Source organism: Pistacia vera, unplaced genomic scaffold (genome assembly GCF_008641045.1).
Source record: "Pistacia vera cultivar Batoury unplaced genomic scaffold, PisVer_v2 Contig361, whole genome shotgun sequence".
Taxonomy (NCBI): Eukaryota; Viridiplantae; Streptophyta; class Magnoliopsida; order Sapindales; family Anacardiaceae; genus Pistacia; species Pistacia vera.
Window position 1 is genome coordinate 372,346 of NW_022196181.1, and position 9,301 is coordinate 381,646.

Below are 9,301 nucleotides of genomic sequence, written 5' to 3' on the forward strand. Positions count from 1 at the left end.
ACCAACTCCAAACTTTAGCCAATCCATCTCCTTCGAACTCAAATTTGCCTACTGGTCAATCAAATCCTTTATCTTCAGCTTTCAACTCGTCAGCCAAGACTCCAAGTTCATTGCACTTTAAACAATCTCTGCCATCTGTAGTTACATAGTTATGTCAAAATAATGTTGCTAGCACTTTGTGTGATTTCAAACAGTCTACTATTAATTCTGATTCAGTTTCTGTTAAGGCTGATTCGGTGCCCTCTAATCTGTCCAATCTTGTATCTCCTTGTAATAATGCTACTAATGATAATAAAAGCAACACTTTTCAATCATTTCCAGTAGAAAAACCCAATTGCCTGTTATGGCATAAACATTTAGGACATCACAATGCTACTATCCTTGCTAAAGTCATAAGTTCCTTACATCTCAATTGTTCAATTCAAGGATCATTAGAGTTCTGCACAGCCTACCAATTTGGAAAACTTCACCAATCCATATTTCCCAGATCAGCTTCTAGAGCTTCTCAACCTTTAGAATTAGTTCATTCAGACCTTTAGGGACTAGCACCTATTTCATCCCCTGAAGGCTTCAAATACTACATCCAATTTCTAGATGATTACAGTAGATTTGTTTGGATTTTTCCCTTAAAAATTAAGTTTGAAACAAACCTAGTTTTTCAACAGTTTCATAAACTTGTAGAGAGACAATTTAATAAGCCTTTGAAGTATGTTCAAACAAGTTAGGAAGGTGAGTTTAGGAGTCTAACATCTTATTTTGTTGACCATGGTATTGTTGTAAGACACCCTTATCCTTATACACACCAATAAAATGGACTGGTTGAGTGGAAACATAGGCAAATAGTTGAGCAAGGATTGACTATATTGGCTCAAGCTAACATGCCTCTAAAGTACTGGTGGCATGCCTTCCAAACAGCAACCTATCTCACAAATAGATTACATACCCCCGTTTTGTCCAATTCCTGCCCTTTTCAAGTCTTATTCAACCAAAATCCAGATTATTCAGCCATAAAAGTCTTTGGTTGTACAGTCTACCCCTTTATCCAACCCTATAATTCTCATAAATTTGCATTTCACACAACTCACTGCACTTTTATTGGATATAGTATGCATCACAAGGGATGCAAGTGTTTGGACTCAGATGGCAAAATTTACGTCTGTTTAAGTGCTAAGTTTGATGAATCTACTTTCCCTTCTGCTCAAAATTCCTCTTCACCATCACAGAATAATTTTCCTTTATCATCATTAAAATTTCCTTCCTATAACTCTTCCACTACCTTTATTATTCCTACTTCTTTGCCTGCATGTGATAAGCAATATTCAACACTGTCAAAATCCCCTAATTCTCCATTATCCTACTCTCTACCAGCAAATGATAGTTCTGTATTTACTCAGTCCTCTCCTCCTGTCATAAAACTTGCTAAGTCCTTACCTTGTTCTTATCAGTCTCCTAATCCCTCTGTATCTGCTCCATCTTCTACCTCAACTTCATTAGACACTTCTCCTAATAACATTCATCTGACAATAGACCTACCCTTTGATCCTCAGTCTTCACAATCACAGCCCTCTCATCCACCTCACTTAACTGATTCTTTGAAGGGTATAAATCTCACAGTTGAACTTCCTTTTGATTCCCAATCTCTCAACATTCACCCTATGATCACTAGATCTAAGGCCAAACTTCATAGTTCCATGTTAGCTTCCTCTACAGTTTCTTCCTCTTCTCTTGATATAACTAAACCTACTAGTGTATATGAAGCTCTCACTCATCCTTCCTGGAAATTTGCCATGCAAATTGAGTTTGATGCCTTGCAATCAAATAACACTTGGGAACTTGTCCTTACTGCACCTAACATGAACATAATGGGCTGTAAATGGGTTTTTCAGATCAAACACAACTCAGATGGTTCCATCCAAAGATACAAAGCAAGATTAGTTGCTAAAGGTTTCCAACAAACCCTTGGAGTTGACTATCTTGAAACCTTTAGCCTAGTCATTAAATCGGCTATAATTAGAGTTGTGTTGAGCTTAGCTATCACCTATGGATGGGATATTCATCAGGTGGACATCAACAATGCCTTTTTAAATGGTAAGTTAAGTGAGACAGTCTACATGACTCAACCTACAGGTTTTGTTGATGCTCAAAATCCCCTTCATGTTTGCAAGTTGATTAAAGCCTTATATGGGTTAAAATAGGCCCCTAGAGCCTAGTTTGAGAAGCTGAAAACTGCATTTCTTCAATGGGGTTTTGTACCTTCTATAGCTGATTCCAGTTTGTTCATCTATAGACATAATGATCAAATACTTTATGTTTTTGTCTATGTGCATGACATCTTATTAACAGGAAGTGATTTTGAGTTGGTTAAAATTATGGTTCAGAAGTTGAATGATGAATTTGCATTGAAAACACTAGGATCTCTCAAATATTTTCTGGGTTTTGAAGTCCATAGAACAACCTCCAGCATTCACATGAGTCAGGAGAAGTATGCTCGAGACCTTTTAATCAAGACATGAATGATGGATTGAAATCCGTGTTCTACACCCATGGTAGTAGGCAACAAGCTCACATTTGAGGATAGTAAATGTTTTGGTAAACCAGCCCTCTATAGAAGTACAATCGGGGCTCTACAATACTTAACGTTATCTCAGCCTGACATTGCTTATTTAGTGAACAAGCTAAGTCAGTTTCTCAAGGCCCCTACTCATCTTCACTGGTAGGCTTGCAAGAGACTCCTTAGATACCTTAAAGGAACTATGAATTTTGGTGTTACATTTCACAAAGTCCATAGATTTCACTTAGAATGCTTTACAGATGTTGACTGGGCAAGTTGTATCCAAGATAGGAGATCCACAAGTGGCTACTGTTTATTTCTTGGTCCAAACCTGTTTCAATGAAGTTCACGCAAACAGAAGGTAGTGGCTCTATCCTCCACTGAAGCTGAATATCGTGTCCTTGCATAAGGAGCCATAAAGATAGCCTCGTTTCGAAGTCTCTTCTCTGAAATGGGACTGACTTCACACTACACCTATCATTTAGTGTGACAATCAAAGTGCTGGATCACTAGCTTCTAATCCAGTGTTTCATGCAAGAACCAAACACATCAAGTTGGATGCTCATTATGTTCGAGAGCAGGTTGCTGCTAATCATCTTAAAGTCCAATATGTGCCCACTGATTACCAAAAAGCTAACATTTTTACTAAAGCATTATCCACCACCAAGTTTGAGGCCCTTCAAGACAAACTGACTGTTGTGGCTGGTCCTCTTAGTGATACAGATACTAAATCTGCTAATGTTAATATTGCTGATGATACAAATACTAAATCTGCTAATGTTAATGTTGTTGATGCTAATAACTCATTTACCAATGCGAAATTGGCAACATAGTAAGCTTGATGTTCTTCTAATATTTGACAGCAGAGTGAAAGGCAACAGAGTAGGCTTGATGCTTTTTTGATATTTGACAGCGGAGTGAAAGACAACAAAGTAAGCTAGATGTTCTTTTGATATTTGACAGCGGAGTGAAAATTGGCATGCCTTTGTGATAATTAGTAGCAAAGTAAAATTGGTTGTTTCTTGGTAATTGGTAGCAGCGTGAATGAAGTTGGTAATTGAATTAGTAGTAGATTGTTATTGTGATGAATGAGCTTCTTCAGTAGCATTGTGATTAATGCAGTTGTACTGGACATGTTGTGCATGTTGTGTTGATTTTTTTTTATCATTAAGTTGAAATTTTCAACACGTGATAGCGCTACAGCAGTATTACTTCTCCAATATTATTTGATATCAAGATGTATGCAAAACAAATATTTTTTTTTTCTTTTGGTCAAAATATTATAAAGAAGAAAGAAGGGAACTTCAATAGCTGTCTTTTTTTATTATTATTATTTGTTGATATACGGTTCCTTTAATACAAGAAACTTGATAAAAAGAGTAATACTACACTTACAAACTCTTTATACGAACTGGTGTGGCAAAAGATGATTGAGTAAAAGTTTATTTATAATTTAAAATTACCCAAACATCTTTTGCACATCAATTTGTATGAGAAAGTTTGTATAAAAAGTTTGTAAATGTAGTATTATTCTGATAAAAATATTTTAGATGTGAGTCATTTTAAAAGAATAAAAATTCATTTTATTTATTTATTTATCTTACAATTAAATTGATAACCTCAATTCTAAAATTTCATACCCCTACAAGTTTGTGTTTTAAATTAATGGATTGGTGAGCTTGTGACCAACCTCATCAAGAATAATAAATTTATAAAACTTTGGAAAAATCCGAAACGCCCCTGAGGTCTGAGGGAATAACATTTAAACCCCATTGGTTTCAAACATAGAAAAATACCTCCTTTGAGTCAGCTCTAACTAATCGATAAAGAGATCTATGGTCATATCGCTTAAACATGCAAACTAGGGGGTGTTTGTCTAAGCTTATAAGCTCTAAAATTAAGCTGACCTGTTTGTTTATAACTGTTTTTAGTTTATAAGCCAAAAAAAAATAAGTTTGGGGGGGAGGTACTTTTTTTTTTTTTTTTTTGCTTATAAGCACTCTTCTTATAAGTTAGTTTGACCAAGTATATTACCACATTATCCTTATTTAATTTTAAAATTCCATAGTATACCCTTATTTAATGTAGTAAACTTTGTAGTCATTTTATACCAAACACATCAACTACTTATCAGTCACTTATAAGTACTTTAACTAAACACATAATTGCTTAAAATTTCAAATGCTTATAAGCTAAAATTAGCTTATAAGCATTGTTGCTTATAAGCTTATTTTCATAAGCTCAGACAAACACCTCCCTAGTCATCAATTAGATTATATCTATTTGGTCGAGTCTAAACAATTATAGAATAGAGAATATCTGCTTAGTTGAATGATACAAAATTACAATTAAGAAAAAGATTAATTGATTGGAATAATACTGAATGTTGCACTGAGCTTCGCCAAAATATTTATAATATAAAATCTTATAACTTAACAATTTCAACATCTAACCAACTAATAGTGATTAGTGACATTGGAAGATAAATTTGAATAGTTTTCCTAGCTGTCTTCATTTCTATAATATAATTGGTAAAAATTAAATAAATAAAATATATAAGATTACATTTTGACTAATTCAACCCTAATCACTGGGTTTCATTATTATTAATAATTGCTCCCTACGTTTCGAAATAAACGTCGTTTTAACTTTATTATTTTTTTCCAAAATAAATGTTGTTTGACCAAAAAATTACACAACCCTCTCTCTTTTCCTCGACGTATGGCCCCTGTCTCGTCTCTCTCTTTCTCTTTCTCGGGCCCCTCGTGTGTTCTCTCTCTTTCTCTTTCCCTGGCCCCCCATATCCTCTCTTTCTTTCTCTTTCAAATGCCATTTAACACAACTTTCCCATCATTGTTTTTTCTTCATTGCATTGCTCTTTAACAATTTCTTTTCTTTCTCTCCATTTTCGGCTCCAACTCTTTTACAGCTTCTAGAAAATTTGAAAATGAAGGCTAATCTTTTCTATCCATAGGTCATATTACTCTTTCTTTTCATTCTTAAAAACGGATACATTTTTTGCTATTTTGCTACCTTTGTTCATTTGTGATGTTTTTTCGGCTCATATGCGTATTAACTTCCTCAACTATGTCATCAACTTCATTCGTAGCTTCTAATGTTAGAAGAACATTCAAATAGATTTCCCCAAGCACACTTCTACTATAACATTGTTCAGCCATGGTGACTAGCAAAAAAATAGAGATGAAAGAGTAGTACACTTTAACACTTTTACATAGGCTGGAAAACCAAAAATTAACTTCTTAAATGACTTGATTTCATCTTATTTTTTATTTTTATTTTTTAGGCATCTAAGATATTCAGACTCACATTTCAGTATGTCTAACCCGCATGCCCACAGAATACTCTACAAGTCCAATGGACTAAGATAATTGCACAAATGTGGTAGATATCTCTCCTGCGACTCAGACACAAGATCTCCTAGGTATAGCTAACACCAAAGGTATTATCGTTAGTGTTCTCTTCTCTATTAATTAATAAACTAGAGTTTGAGACTTCTTCCTAGTAGGAGTTCTTAAAAAATAATAATAATAATAATAAAATAAAATTTGCACCATCTTGGGCTAATTCCTTGGTTTCTTGTTTTTATAACACTAACAATTAAAATTGACCTTATACAAAATAAGTAAAAAATAGAATAAACACAAATAGTTGATTAATTAATTTCTTTTTAATTCGAAACTTAGCGGTATTATTTTTTTAATATAATTGACAGAAGATTATGATAATCCGTGGATTATACTATTTTGATTAGACTTTTTAGTCGGATTTCACATACTTTTTAGTTCATTTTGACCTGAATTGCTAGTTAATTCTTTATATTTTGTGTTTCAGGCTAAAATGGACATTTAATGCAAATAATGAACGAATTGGAGTTTTTGGATTCAGAAGTGAGCGAATCTCAGAAGTGGGGAAAGTTCTGAAGCAGAGTGGATGCACTATGAAGTTGTTTCCATGAGAAGAGTGATGAAGATAGAAGATTCAAGCAAAGAAGTAAGCGGATGGCAATTCTGTAAATTCAGAATTCCACATGAAGGTTCGCCGCGGCGAAGAGAGTTGTGCACGAGGGATTAATTCACGTCTTCGCCGCAGCGAAGTTTGGGAATTTCAAAAACGCACAGTTTCATTTAGGCTTTTATTAGGAACTTAGTCATTTTACCAGCGAGTTCGTTTTTCCTTAGAGAGAACAACTTTTTACATTTTCCTAATTAGTTTTGGCCAAACTTTGATTGCAAAGGGTGAAGATTCGAGATTAAACCAGTGGATTCTTCGTTTGGGGAGATTTTCTTGTCTTTTCTCTTATTTTCACTATGTTGAACTTCGGATTTTTCATTTCTTTTATTGGTATTGTTGATTTAGCCATGAACTAACCTATTTTGGGTTAGGGTTTTGATGTAGTTCGGATTCTAATAGGTTAAGTAATTGATGATTATTATTTTCATATGATTTTGCTTAGATTATGTGATTATTCTGAAATTATTGTTTTTATGTGATGAACATGATGAGATTGAGAAATAATTCATGTTAAGCTTCTTGGGTAATCACCATTGTAGTATTAAATGCTAGAGATAGATTTAAGAATCAATGAAATCAATCTAGGATTCTTTATGCTTAATGAACTTTGAACTTCTAGTCTTCATTTTGTTGGGTGCGGAAGATTAATAGGGAAGAGTAAGGAAATATAGCCTGAAAAGGTATATTTTATACTTTAGAGAGTACGATTTACAATCAATGTATGTGAATATGGAATTAGTATAATCTTTAGGTTTAACCCAGAGAGTCCGAATGAAGTCAAAACCCTACCCGTTTGTTTTGAATTGATTTTATCCGTGTCTTAAATTTTGCTTTCATCATTTAGTTTTGAACATTTAGAAATTTTATTTTAGTTTTTAAGTTTAATTTGTCTCCCTTCAATCCAAACAACTCGATTGCTCCAACTTGAAAACAATAGAAAAGCTTAGTGCTTAGCCACCAATCCTCATGGGAACGATACTCACTCATCATTTTATTACTTGTGCGACTAGTACACTTGCTACATTTGCTTGTATATGAAATCATGCATCAAGTTTTTGGCACCGTTGCCGAGGATTGAGTTTTGTGTTAACATTAAAATGTTCTCATGTTAGCTAGATTGGAGTGTTATTTTTACTTAATTGTTATTTGTTTTATTTTTGTTAATTTTCTTTGTTTGGTGTGATTGTACTCTTGCTATTGTTCTTTGTAGTTTATACGAAGATCAAGACGTCAGCTAGTGGTTCATGTTGATCCTGAGATTGAAAGAACCACTAGAAGATTGAACAGAGAAAGAAGAGAAAGAGAAGCTCCAGTTGAACCAGAAGAAATAGTTGTAGAGATGGCAGAGAATAGAACACTGAGGGAATTCTCTGTTCCCTCAGTTGAAGGCAGTGGGTCGAGCATTACAAGACCAGCTGTCCAAGCCAACACATTTGAGATAAAGCCGGCAATCATCCAGATGATCAAGCAGTCGGTTCAGTTCAAGGGGGATTTGAAGGAAGATCCAAATCTATACATTGCAAATTTCTTAGAGATTTGCGATACTTTCAAGTCTAACGGAGTGTTAGATGATGCAATCAGATTGAGACTATTCCCATTTTCACTGAAAGATAAAGCTAAGGGATGGTTACTGGCACTACCAACAGGAACAATCACTACATGGACTGATTTAGCACAGAAGTTCTTGACCAAGTTCTTTCCTCCAGTAAAGTCAGCAAAGTTGAGAAATGACATCACGTCATTCATTCAAAAAGAGTCAGAATCTTTGTATGAGGCTTGGGAGAGATACAAAGAATTACTGAGAAGGTGTCCACATCATGGGTTGCCAGTTTGGATGCAAGTCCAAACATTTTATAATGGATTAACAATGAATGTGCAAACTATGGTGGATGCAGCCTTGGGAGGAGCATTACAGAATAAGACTCCGGAAGAAGCTCACGAGCTGCTTGAGGTCCTGGCAAGCAACAACTATCAAAGACCTAATGAGAGGGTGCAACCGAAGAAATCTATGGGTCTTCATGAAGTTGATGCATATACAGCCATTTCAGCCCAAATAACAACACTTCAGAAAAAGTTGGGAAGTACGCAGGTAAATTCCGTTCAAACTCCTCAACTAACTTGTGATTTTTGTGCAGGTAATCATGTGAGCAGTGAATGTCAAGTAGGGAACACGTTTGCCTCAACATCATCAACATCAGAGCAGGTTAACTACTTGGCTGGAAATCAAAGGAAACCGAACAATCCGTACTCCAACACATTTAATCCCAGTTGGAGGAATCACCCGAACCTGTCTTGAGGCAATCAAAACCAACAGAATCAGCAAAACCATCAATGGAATCAAAGGTCATTGCCAAATAATCAAACAGGGGTGAACAACCAACAAGGAGACCCAAGAGTGACAAAATTGGAGGACATGTTTGGGAAGTTTATGCAAGAAACCACGGGTTTTATGAATGAGACGAGGACGACTTTCAGAAATCAAAGGGCGTCCATTCAGAACTTAGAGGTACAGATGAGGCAGTTAGCTGAAAAGCCAAATGAGAGACCATAGGGGTCTTTACCAAGTAACACGGTGACTAACCCACGTGAGCAAGTGAATGCAACAACGTTGAGAAGTGGGACGTACAGTTTTAGAAGAGGTGGAAAAATCGAGAGAAGAGGAAAGTCCATCGAAGAAAAAAGAAGAATCTGATAAGGAAGTTGATAAAGAAATCATTG

At 35.1% G+C, this 9,301-nt stretch overlaps 1 non-coding gene across 1 annotated transcript; it reads right to left on the reverse strand.

The window, feature by feature from the left end:
- Positions 1 to 8,300: 8,300 nt before the first annotated feature.
- On the reverse strand, positions 8,301 to 8,407 carry LOC116140069. The gene has a single exon (XR_004129551.1). It is a non-coding gene; the product is annotated as a small nucleolar RNA R71 (small nucleolar RNA).
- Between the last annotated feature and the right edge of the window lie 894 nt (positions 8,408 to 9,301).